This window comes from Phocoena sinus, chromosome 18, assembly GCF_008692025.1.
Source record: "Phocoena sinus isolate mPhoSin1 chromosome 18, mPhoSin1.pri, whole genome shotgun sequence".
In the NCBI taxonomy this organism is placed as follows: Eukaryota; Metazoa; Chordata; class Mammalia; order Artiodactyla; family Phocoenidae; genus Phocoena; species Phocoena sinus.
The window spans coordinates 59,521,758-59,535,011 of record NC_045780.1 but is presented as its reverse complement, the minus strand read 5'-3'; positions in this window follow the sequence as shown (position 1 = coordinate 59,535,011).

Below are 13,254 nucleotides of genomic sequence, written 5' to 3'. Positions count from 1 at the left end.
ATGCTAGCACTCTTAGAACAAGCCCTACATATGATTTAGTTTTTAATATACATTTAGATTTTTATGCTAATATATTACTTTAAAAATATGGATATATAGACCTAAATAGGGATTTTTCCAAAGAAGACATACAGATGGCCAACAGGCACATGAAAAGATGTTCAACATCACTAATTATTAGAGAAATGCAAATCAAAATCACAATGAGGTATTATCTCACACCAGTCAGAATGGCTATCATCAAAAAATCTACAATTAATAAATGATGGAGAGGATGTGGAGAAAAGGGAACCCTGGTAAACTACTGGTGGGGATATAAATTGGTGCAGCCACTATGGAAAGCAGTATGGAGGTTCCTTAAAAAAACTAAAAACAGAGCTACCATATGATCCAGCAATCCCACTCCTGGACATATATCCAGAAAAAAATGGAAAGTCTAATTCAAAAAGATACATGCACGCCAATGTTCACAGCAGCACTATTTACAACAGCCAAGACACAGAAACAACCCAAGTGCCCATGAACAGACGACTGGCTTAAGAAGATGTGATACATATATACAATGGAATATTGCTCAGCATAAAAACAGAATGAAATACTGCCATTTGCAGCAACATGGATGAAACTTGATAAATGTTGTGCTTAGTGAAATAAATCAGAAAAAGGCAAATACTATATGATATCACTTATATATGAAATCTAAAAAATAATACAAGTGGATGTACACACAAAACAGAAACAGACTCACAGGCATAGAAAATAAACTCGTGGTTATCAGAGAGGAGAGGGAGTGGGGAAGGAACAAATTAGGATAATGGGATTAACAGATACAAACTACTATACATAAAATAGATAAGCAACAAGATTTACTGTACAGCACAAGGAATTATACCCAATATCTTGTAATAACCTATAATGGAATATAATCCACAAAAAACTCAATCACTATACTGTACACTTTAAACAAACACAATATTGTAAATCAACTATTCTTCAACAAGAAAAATAAGAATTTGACCTTTTTTTCTGGATATGACTGGTTGACCATTAGAGATCTAACTTTGATTATGAATTTTTTTTTTTAATTCTCACTTATTATTAAAGTATAATCTACCTCATAAAGGACTCATACATCATAGGGTACTGCTCAGTGAATTATTACAAAGTGAACACATTTCTGAAACCAGCCTTGGATTTAAAAACAAAAGTCTCATAACCAACATCCCAGAAAGCCAACTCATTCCATTCCACCACCCAATCATTCTCTCCTCCCTCAAAGTAAACGCAATCCTGATTTTTGTAAATATGTTGCAAATTACATTGTAAATATGTTTTGCCTATTTGAATTGTGAAAATGAAGTCATACCACATCTATCCTTTTATTTCTGGCTTCTTCCTCTCAACATTTGTTTTGCAATTACACCATGTTATAACTGTAATTAATTTATTATCCACGCTTAAGAATATCCATTTGATGAATCATTTATGTATTTCACTCTACACTTGAAACCATTTACCATTTGGGTGTATTAAAGACAATTTAACTACAAACATACTTATACATATCTCTTGTGGCACACATGAACTTGCTTTTGAGGGGTGAAAACACTTCCAAGACAAGGGTGGCAGCTTTTTTAGTATTCTTACCTTCCAGAATTAAATAGTCACATACTCAACTTTCAAGATTCACATCCATGAGAATAAGGCAGGTTGTACTGGCTGTGTGGGTCTGGATAGCAAGGTTCAGGCAACGAGGCAACCCATTTTGCCCAAGATCTTAAAAGGCAACATTTATTAGTAGATATTTTTATTTTTCTTTCAAACCCCTGTGACAGACACGGCAATCATGTGAATCAGGGAAGTCAGACACAGAAAGTAACAGATGGAAAGCAACAATGATTCTACCTTTTTTTTTTTTTTTTTTTCCGGTACGCGGGCCTCTCACTGTTGTGGCCTCTCCCATCGCGGAGCACACGCGCCAGACGCTCAGGCTCAGCGGCCATGGCTCACAGGCCCAGCTGCTCCGCAGCATGTGGGATTTTCCCGGACCAGGGCACGAACCCGTGTCCCCTGCATCGGCAGGCGGACTCTCAACCACTGCGCCACCAGGGAAGCCCTATTCTACCTTTTATAAAACTTAATAAAAGGTATGTATGGTGAGCATTTTAAAATATTTCTTTAAAAATATACCATGTAGATATAGAAACAGGTAAACATTCAGGAAAACTTTTAGGATTAGGATATATTAAGGAAAATATTTCATTTTAATTCAAAAAATGGAAGGAGTTTGCTTAATTTTGGGGTACATCACAATCCCACCTCCCAAATATGCAACTAAATTATGTAAATTTTCACTTCCTATTGCTAAAAATGAACATAATGCATGGAAGGTAATCTTGAAAATTTTAAGATACATTTTCCTTTTCCCATGAAATAAAATAGTATTTGATATAGTTCACTGATTTGTGTTTCAGAAACGAGTGCTATTTTAATTAATTATATGTAATTGTAATTATACATAATTTGAATTATACTCTACATTATGTAATTATACATAATTTTAATTATACATTTGTCATAAAATCTAAGAAGTTGGAGATAAAATATCTACTAGGTCAAATTCAATGTAATGAGTCTCATTTACAGATGGGTAAGGTTTATGAACTGAAGCTACCCAAGAGATTCCTTTCCCTAAGCTTATTGGTATCTCTGGTGTTGACAATCGGAATGGAAAACTATAGAACGTTGCTGCGGAATTGTGACTTCCAACACCCTTGACTTATACTAGAACTGACCCTGACTAGGGTGGAAGCTTGCTTTTCTTCAGTCCTGAACCAACGATACAGCTATTAGAATACTACGGTGCAGATAAAGAGGTCAAAATTGATGCTGCCCTCAGAACCATTAAAATGGTATATACTCTACATGGTGGGTTTTGACATCTAGATCATTTGGGCAGGCACTTTTAGCTTGAAAATAAACTGAATATAAAGTTAAAGCTTTCCACAAGCAGTATTAACTTACACAATCAGCACTTTCTTAGAAATTCACCTCAGCATTGACTGACCTTAGCAATATGTTTGCAGTATTTTCACATGACTGAATCGTTCCTTTGCACTATTGCTAAATTAGGAATAACCGCAAATTTCCTTTCAGTGGTAGGCAAGGTAAGCAAGCTTCTGCCTCTGCCTCTCTCTCCCTTCATCATGATGAGCGTACATATGTGTGTGCATACCTGGACATGCACTGGCTTATATAATGTATATAGTATATGTGTGCATATACATGCATTATGGAGGAGAAGCCATTTTTCTTTTCTATGGATCTTTTTAAGATATCTACTAATCCATCCATCCATCCATCCAAAATTACAATCACCATCCACCGGTGATTGAAGTAGACTGCTGACACATAATCTTTCAATTAGAAAGAACAGAGAGGTGTCCTGCTGATAGTGTGTGCAGTGATATTAAGACAACTCCTTCTTAATCAGGAAAGTCAAATTACATATCTTCTGTTATCAACAGACTAACTCCTAATGGAAATATGCTGCCAGTAGAATGTGTTCTATTTGGGAGTGTGGCAAGGTGCAGCAGAAAAAGAATGAGCTTTGAAACCATAAGGACATCTCTAACATTGAATAAGTTATATAATCAATTTGATGCATCTTTTCTTCATCCATTCATTAGGGCTGGTTGTACTTTCCCTTGTAAAGCTTAGGTGAGAGTTTTAAGTCTCCTACTAGAATGTTTAGCACAAGGCAATTGCTCTGTGTTTTCTTCCAGGTGTCTAGTCACCATATTCTGTTCAAACTGGGCCTACATGTTCTGTCACTGACTGAGCCATGCCTCTGGTTACCTTGCTGCACTCTGAATATCTGGACCCTGCTCAGGACATCTACATGTATATGTATCCTTAGCAGCCATTAGCATCTGGTTGTATCTACTGTGTGTCAGGCAACTATGTACTAAAGATTCACATAGGAAAAGTCATGCCTTGGATATGCTTCTATTTTAATGGAAAATTTAGTTCTAAGCCTAAACTGAGAGATCACTGCAACCATGATTATGTCTCATGCAGGGAAACAGAGTAATACAAATGCAAGTCCCACATCACTGGAGATGTTACTTCCTTTTCCAAGATGATGGCTCCTGTTCCACAGGATCTCTGTGAAGCTGGAATGAAGCCCACAGAGTAATGCCCCACAAAGAGTACACTCTAAATGGTTTGAACAAGGAAAGGATTTTTATTTTAAATCCCAGATTAAGGCTCTGTCAAAAAACTTAAGTAAAATTAATAAAATAGCATCTTTGAAACAGGCACTAAACCAGATAATCTGATCTAACTTGCCTCTTTTCTGAGCCTCTAATCTAAAGCCCTTTTGACTTTTGCCCACCAGCACTGTTATGTGCATAATTTATAAAACAGGAGGTTATGAGATCTCAGAGTTGCCTCTTCTTGTGTAATTTTATATACTGGCTAGCATGCTTTCAATGTCACAACGCAATAATGTTATGTCACAGAGTGTATACAGTGCCTGTTCTATATTAACTGCCTAATAAACATCAACTGTGGATAATACTCAAGTAGTAGGACGAGATATTGGAAATTAATTATGGTTGTAGTGTACTGTTCTACACTGACTGCAATCTGAATCCAAGAAGAAGCTTTATCCTATTCCTTTTATCTGAGTTTCTTAAAATTCAGTCCACAATCTCTGCTTTCTGTATACACTTGGATGACTGTCTTAATCACATTCTTGGCTTCAAGGATGCGAATTCAAAGCCTGTCTCATTCATACTGTATTGCTAGTGGTCTATATAAAAATCGCTAATGTGTTAATTAATCCATATATTTTCGACCCATTTCCTAGATTCCACTCCCAAAATTCCACTGCCTGCTAGGATATTTTCCCTTGGATATCCCATAGGTATCCTAAACTCATTTTGTCCAAAATATAAATCATCAGTTTCTTCACTTGAACCTAATGTTTCCCATCTTATTAAATAACAGTGTCACTCATCCTGTTGCTCAAGGCAATTTCTTGGGAATCATTCTATATATTTCTCTCTCCTTCTCTAACGTAAGTCTCCTGTTTCTGATTCTCTCCAATTCAGCTGAGACTGTCTTGTGACCATACTATCTCTAGTGCAAATTATGATAATGACATGCTGCTGGTCTTCAGCCCTCCAGTCTGTTCACTGTCCTGTCAATGCCCTACAATTTTGTCAAGGCCTTTTTATGAAACACAAATCTGATTCTGTCACTGCCCTACTTATTTGCTTCTTTCCCCATTCCCTACAGGCTAAAAATTAATTTCCAGCAAAGTCTGTAAGTGCTCCATGATTCAGTGCTAGTCTACATGTTTTGTCTTATTCCAGTAACAACAACAGCAAAAGAAAAGTGCTTCAGGCAGTTCTTCTAAACTGGGTAAATTATACCGAATGAGACATATCACATCACACCTTCTACTCTTTACTCAGGTTTTACTTTCAGCCTGTAATGATCTCTTCGTTTTTTTGGTGCCTGTTCCTCTTTTAAAAATCTGATTCAGGGCCTCTTACCCTGTGAATCTTTCCTAAATGTCTGAGGCAGTGCTTGTAATTCTGTTATATGGTCTCTCATAAACACAGAACATAATTCTAAAGTGGAAAATAACATATATTGTAACTGCATATGAGGCTTTCGTCGCATCTTTTCTGGGAATACTTGGAAAGTAGAGATACGGTCTTTACTTGACATAGTATTTGATGTTTGGCATACAGCACAGATTTGATAAATGTTGTCTCCATGTATTAATGTTTATCTAACGTGCAAATTAAGACTACAGAATAGCTTTTCAAAGTCAAACTGGGCATTATTTAACAAGGCCACCCATGGATGATGTAATTCATTAGAGAATTCACCATATTTGGCTTTGCTAATTTACTACTTGATTAGTGCCCCGACACAGTGAAGTTTTGTGCTAACCTGAAAATTTCTGTTCCATAGAAAAGATAACTCTGATAATTATATGTCTTGTAGGACATTAACCAGTTTTGTTTTGAATGCAGAAACTTTGAGAAGTGAACCTCAGGCAGTAACAGAATGATTCAGGTCACAGACTGGATGCATACCTTGGGACAAAGTAACAATTCTGGTGCTATTACAAATTCTCATGGTCAAGTAGCAAAATCATATTTATTTCCTGTTGTTTTCAAGATAATTGTTGGTTATCTGAACTATAAAATACATCAATATCAAAGTATAAAACAGCCCCCCAGGGAACAAATGCCTCAGTTCTGGAAGGTAAGTCCATTCAATTCTACCCTTGGATAATGTCACAAATTAGTGAGATTTCTGCCAGTATGATGATAAATAAGAATATTTTCATTATAAAATTATAGTATTTCTATCTATACTCCTGCCTCCCTCCCTAGAATGTTTTATTCCCTATATAATATGAAACCCAAGGCTTCTTATAATTAGAATGGAGTCCTTCAACATTTGTTTTCTGCAAATGGCCCTATCAACATAAATAATAAAGTTTTGGGGAAAATCTATTCACGAGAAAATTTATAACGGTTAAAATTTATTTCATAATTTGTTGTATAATATCCAGATTTGAATACCGTTTTAAATCTAGGTAGCAAAAACAGAATTCATCTGATGACAAAGTTTGGGCTGCAAGGAGTAATTAACAAACAACGATGCATAACAATCAGACTTAACAATAAATGTTCTTGTTTAGAGTCTCCACAGTGTTATTTCTACCTATCTCTATCAATCTGACTATTCATATTATCATGCTTATTCTGGCTAATATTTGATAAATGTTTTCAAGCAACACATCCTAAGGATAATACTGATGTTGCTATTCCTGTTTTGCAAAGATACAATTGAGACATGGAATAATCACTTAAAAATTTAATGCTATATATAAACAAGCAATAAACTGTATTTCAAGCAAAATGTTAATTTTCTTTAAACTTTTAATAACCTCTATTAACTTTATGTTTGCAAAATACACAAATAAATAAACAGGAACTGTTTATCTAAATTTTTTTAACTGATAGATCTCTTATGTAGTTTACAATATTCTCAAAATTAACACTGAGATTTCACACCCAAAACTTTTTCAGAAAATCTCTAGACTTCTTGTTAGAAGTTATGAGAAGGAAACCAATTCATAGCTGTTACAGAACAACCAGACATAGATGGTAAATGGATCAATGAGGTGTCACAGCCACCCAGATCACATCTTGTCAAAAGGTCCTCACAAACTAGTCATGAAAGACAACCTCTGTCAGCAGTAGTCACAGAGTTGTTATACACTTTTAATAGAGCAATTCTGAGATCATGATGTGCACAGAATCCTACTTGAAATGGTTCAAATGAGTTCACCTAAGACAAGGCTGCAACTGAATTATGAAAAGTTTTCCACATACGATGAGTTTTAGGCTCCAGGTATCTTTAAATGTCGCTGTTCCAATTTTGTTTTTAATTCTAATGAAGCTCTTCTCCTCCGAAAATTATAGGTAAGAATGACAAAGAACATTTTGGAAGGAACAACAATATATTCAGCTACTCTGTACTTAATTCTCCCATTCCTACATTCCTCTTCTAACATTAAGATTTCAATTTATTTGTCCAAAATATAAATTGATTTAATTAATTTAAATCTTTAATGTAGGGCTTCCCTGGTGGCACAGTGGTTGAGAGTCCACCTGCCGATGCAGGGGACGCGGGTTCGTGCCCCGGTCCGGGAAGATGCCACATGCTGCTGAGCGGCTGGGCCTGTGAGCCATGGCCGCTGAGCCTGCGCGTCAGAGCCTGTGCTCCGCAACGGGAGAGGCCACAACAGTTAGAGGCCCGCGTACCGCAAAAAAAAAAAAAAAAAAAATCTTTAATGTAATAAAAGTTGCTCCTTCCTGGCTGGCTAAAAACTCTTAGATTTAAAGATGATAACCTACTAGCATATTTTAAAAATAAATTTTATAATATCTCAATGTTAAGACATCTGATAGGTAGTGGTAGTTTTCATTAGTAAAATAAGGGTTGCTGAAATTAATTCAGAATACATTTGTTGGGAAGGGAAATCCAATAGGAGGAACATAATTTGGAAATCATTCAAATTAGAAAATATTGAAGAAAATATAGTAAAACTTGGATTAGTAATTAATAAAATTTAAAGAAACTAGAGCTAAACAGAATACAACATTTATTTGGGAATAGAAGTAGATGATAAAAACACTAAAGGTAAAGTATAAATTTGAATTATCCAAACGGCACATATTCATGTTATACCTCCATGTGCTACCCAAGATACAGTTCTGCCAGTAAGCACTTCTTTGAGGTATGGACATGCAATGTCACCACAAAATTCATATTGTTCTCTTTGTTGATAGAACTGAGAGAATTTTCAAATGCTTTATAATTGTATCTCTAAGGACATTAAAAAAATCACTTGTAAAGGTACCAGTGATACTTAATATTGACAGTTAATAACTGATAGAAATAAAGGCCTGTATTTAAATGAGAGAGGGAGAAAACTAGTGATAGAGAGGATTTGTGTATTTCCTTCCATGACTTTCAGGTGTTCAACTCATATTTGCTTTAAGGACTTCTATTCCAGATAGTAGTTATATATGCGTGTATATATATATATTTTTTTCTTTTAATCTAAATAAACAGTCCCCTATTCAATTCACAAATAACTGTGTGGCTAAAAATAAGACAGATGAAGAGCACTTGCAACTATTTTATCCTAGAGAACATGTGACTGAAATGTCAAACACATTTTCTTCCTGGTTTCTTCACATGATAATGTAAAGGACTGAAACAACAATTAAAAAAAGAAAGAGGCTGCTGTTAAGATGCTCAGGACATTTTTCCTCTGAAGGTCACATTAATAATACAAATTTAAGATAACGTGTATGCTTAATGAGAAAAATTAACTAGTCAATTTGCTATACTCTCACATCTGACCTTCTATGGATGAAGTTATCACCTACTGACACTTTTACTAGCTTTTGATTTTTTTAATAATGCAGATTTTAATGTGATAGTAAGTCACACACCATGGCCTAATGATAGTATTAAAAGTCAAACCACTGCTTATAAAACACTTTAAGTCTCTTTGCCCTTCATAAGCCACATTTCTGTAACTATATCATTTGGAGGTAGGGAAGTATAAAGGTGTCCCCAAAGCCTTTCTCGGCAGGTAAGCATGTTTCTTGAAAACTCACCAGCACCAATTCCTTCTGTGCCACTGGTTAACTGGAGGTACACAGGTACAGAGGCAGATGGGGTCAGTCTTCACTGACTACACTGGCTGAATTTTTTGTTTTTTCATCAAGGTGAGATCCCTCGTTTTGAGCTTCATCTTTTGCAGCCTCGCCAGAAAACACATTTGGTTCAGATATTTGCCAAAAAGAAACCATATTAAATTCCTAATGTCAAGTCACTTAAAAATATCCCAACACTTCTTCAAGATAGTGAGCATTAGGTACCCACAAGTCTTCATGAAAAGAGTTAAGGGATATGTTGGATGTATAACAACAGACACATTTCAAATGTTTTCATGAATCAAGAGACGGCAAAATACTTTGAAAAATTTTTTTAATTTACATGTCACTAAAAATCTGTGTAGCTTCCAGAGAGTATGTTTTATTATAGGTGGTATTTTAGCTTCAATTCAAACCTGATACTTCTAGCCTGAGAGACCTACACTTTGGTTTTCAGTTTTCATTCAGAGCTTATATTGTCACCCACATTTAAGATGATGTTTCTCTTGTCAAGGTCCAAGATCAAAGGTAATCCTCTAAAAAGGTATAACACCATCTTTTCCACAGTCACATTGCTCTAAACATCTCACATATTTAAGAGGAAATCAGATTATACTAATAAAAGTCTTGTCTTTACTTATGAAGCATATTTTTTGACTATTTTCTCTTTCTAAAATGTCACTACATTACATGTAAAGACTGTGTGCACGTTTATAACATTTTTATGTATGTGAATCTTCTCAATGAATAAACACAGGATCACTTTCATAAATTATTTTCCCCCTAATCTCTCATTCTATATTTCTTCTTCAATTTATTTATTCAAAAGGGCCCTATAATACATCTTAATAGAAAAATATAAACATAATTGGCAAGATGTGTATCTGTTTATTAGAAAGCATATTCAGCATCATCGGCATAAATCCTACATGAACTACTTGACTCCTCTATACCATGTGACTTGTCTAGAATAATTCTGCCAAATGCCAATTACTCAAGCATCCCCCAATAAGCTGTACATTTTTCTATTCTGTTAACTATGCAGTACTTCCTCAGTCATTTATGTCACAGCAATATTTCAAATTAGGTACAGTGGATAAGTCTACCCGCAATTAACAGGTATAAAAGTTAAACCTTTGGAATGTTCATATGTTATTTTTTAAAAAGTCTATCTGTCAGGTTGTCCAGCTTCATAATATAGGAAAAAAAATCCAAATAGCTGAGATTTAAATAAAAAAACAATTTGTGCTTCTGATATATACAATTCAGATACTGACAGTGAGGTTTGATGTGGCGACTATACGATGTTTTCAGTTCCAGGACTGTTTTACTTGCTACCACTCTTCAGACACAACTCTTTCCTTTATGGTTCAGTGTGGCAGCTGGAGTTCTAGTGGAGGAAGGAAATAACATATCTACATTTATACTTATAGCTCTGTCCAAAGTTTAGTAACAGGGCCATATCCAACTGCAAATGATGCTGGAAAATGCTGTATTTTCACTGAATGAATATAATCAATGCAGGTGAAGTAGATGAAGGAGATCAGATTATGGAGTGGGCAACTAAAATGATTTCCACACAGATGGATTAGAACATACATCTCTAGGCTTAGAATTTTCTTCTCTTTCTGCTGTTAACCTTCCCTATGTATTTCACAATTATTTGTTTTTCTCTGTAAATTCAAACTCTAGAATTCATTTATACATACTTTTAATATCCTAATAGTTTAGGTAAATATCAAAGAAATCTAATAAAAGCAGGCAGCTAAAAATAGGAATATTATCTCTATCATTTATTACTTATATAGTAATATACTAACATATGTATCTAATCATATATGGCATTATATATAAAAGAAATATGAAAATGGGTAAATAAAGCAGTAATTCTTATAATAGAAGTAAAAACTTTTAATGAACATTCTTGAATAAAATTTCAATTTATTTATTTACAACAAGCATAACTTAACTTGTCTTGTCACTTAATGTTTAAAAATAAGAGGCCAGAGAAGCAGTAAGAATACATTATAAGAACACAAAAGTATAGACTCAATCATATCTAATAGCATATATTTCACATACTTTAATATCTGTGTACTATCTTTAAGTCTGGATTACTTATAAATGATCCAAAATCTATATCACGGTCAACTCAGTACCTGATGTGGTTACGATCTGCTATGTATCAGACGTTACTAACCAACAATCCAATTTAAGTGCTTGTGGTGAAGACGGATTTCATATACTGTATAAGGTTCCCTACTTTACATTCAATTTTAAGTACAAAAATATATTTTTTCCCTAAGGAAAAATTTAACGTGTATGCTTTTTTTCTTAAATGGGTATCTTTAGACTCCAATATCTTTTAAGAGCCAGCAATATTCCTGTGTGTGGGCAAATTTTACTTTTCACAGTTTAATGCTCCCCCAGGAATTTTTTTTTTCCCAAATAGACTATCTTCTTCTAATCCAGTTATAAAAATAATATCCTGCTATTTTCCTTAGAGGCTTGATCCAAAATATATTCTTAGTTTTAGCACAGAGAAAAAAAATTCTAGTGTTGTACAACTTTAACTTTTCGCACTAAAAATCATATAGGGCACAAAATTTGAACTTTGGAGTTATGAAAATCTCACCTCTGACATGCATTCCCTTTAAAGAGGTTTCATCTTCAATTAAGTCAGAAAATAACTGTCTTGTTAATTAAGAAAACTTAAAATATTACTGTAATTTAATACAAATTTAACAATGAGGTTAACAAATTAAGAAAAGCTTATTATTTGCAGGGTTCGTCTTAAAAGAAAATTAGCAAAATGTCTTGGAAGATCCTAAAGTTAATCTAACTGAGGATACATAACTTGAAAGGTTATTTTATTGCATAATTATCTGGTAAAATGAGAACCAGAATGGATGTTTTAGAAATACTGGGGAACCTAAAAGCAGTTCAAAAATAGCAAGAATATTCTTAAACTATTATAGACAGACTTCTACTTCTGGCTATAATAAACACCTTACAATAGAGTAATTCTCCCTGAAAGAAAAACAAAAAAAGCAGGATCTAATTTTTAAGAATCAGTTTTTTGTCATTAGGGAATTGCAAATTAGAACAACTTTGAGATAACTCTATGTACCTATTACAATGACTAAAAACCGAAACATCAACTGCTGACAATGGTGTGGAGCAAAAGAAACTCTCATTTGCTGCTGGTGGAAATGCAAAATGGTACAGCCACTTTGGAAGACAGTTGACTCTATCTTACATAACTCATCACATTCTTACCATATGGTCCAGTAATCACACTCCTTGGTATTTATCAGAAGGAGTAGGAAACTCACATCCACACAAAACCTGCACACAAATGTTTACATAAGCTTAATTCACAATTGCCAAAACTTGAAAGTAACCAATATGGCTTTCAGTAAATACATGGATAAAAATTCTATGGTATATCCATATGATGAATACTATTCAATGATAAAACGAAATGAGCTATCAAGCCACGAAACAAAAACAAAACCAAGCACACACACAAAGAAACCTTAAATGCACATTGCTAGGTGAAAGAAGCCAGTTTGAAGAGGTTTCACATGAATGATTCCAACTACATGGCATTCTGAAAAAAATGAACCTATAAACATAGTAAAATGGTCGGTGGTTGATGGATGTTGAGAGAAGGGAGGGTATGATGAATAAGTGGAGCAAAGGGGAATTTTAAGACAGTGAAACTATTATGTATGATGTTATAACAGTGGACAACTGTAATTATACATTTGTCAAAACCCACAGACTGTACAACGCAAGGTGAACCCTAATGTAAACTATGCACTTTAATAAAAAATGTATCTATGTTGGTTCATTAATTGTAAAAACAATTAAAAGTACGCAAATGCAAAATGCTAATTATAGGGAATATTGCTGGAGATTGGGGAGCAAGGGGTTTATGATAACTCTTTGTACTTTCTGCTCAATTTTTCTGTAAGCCTAAAAC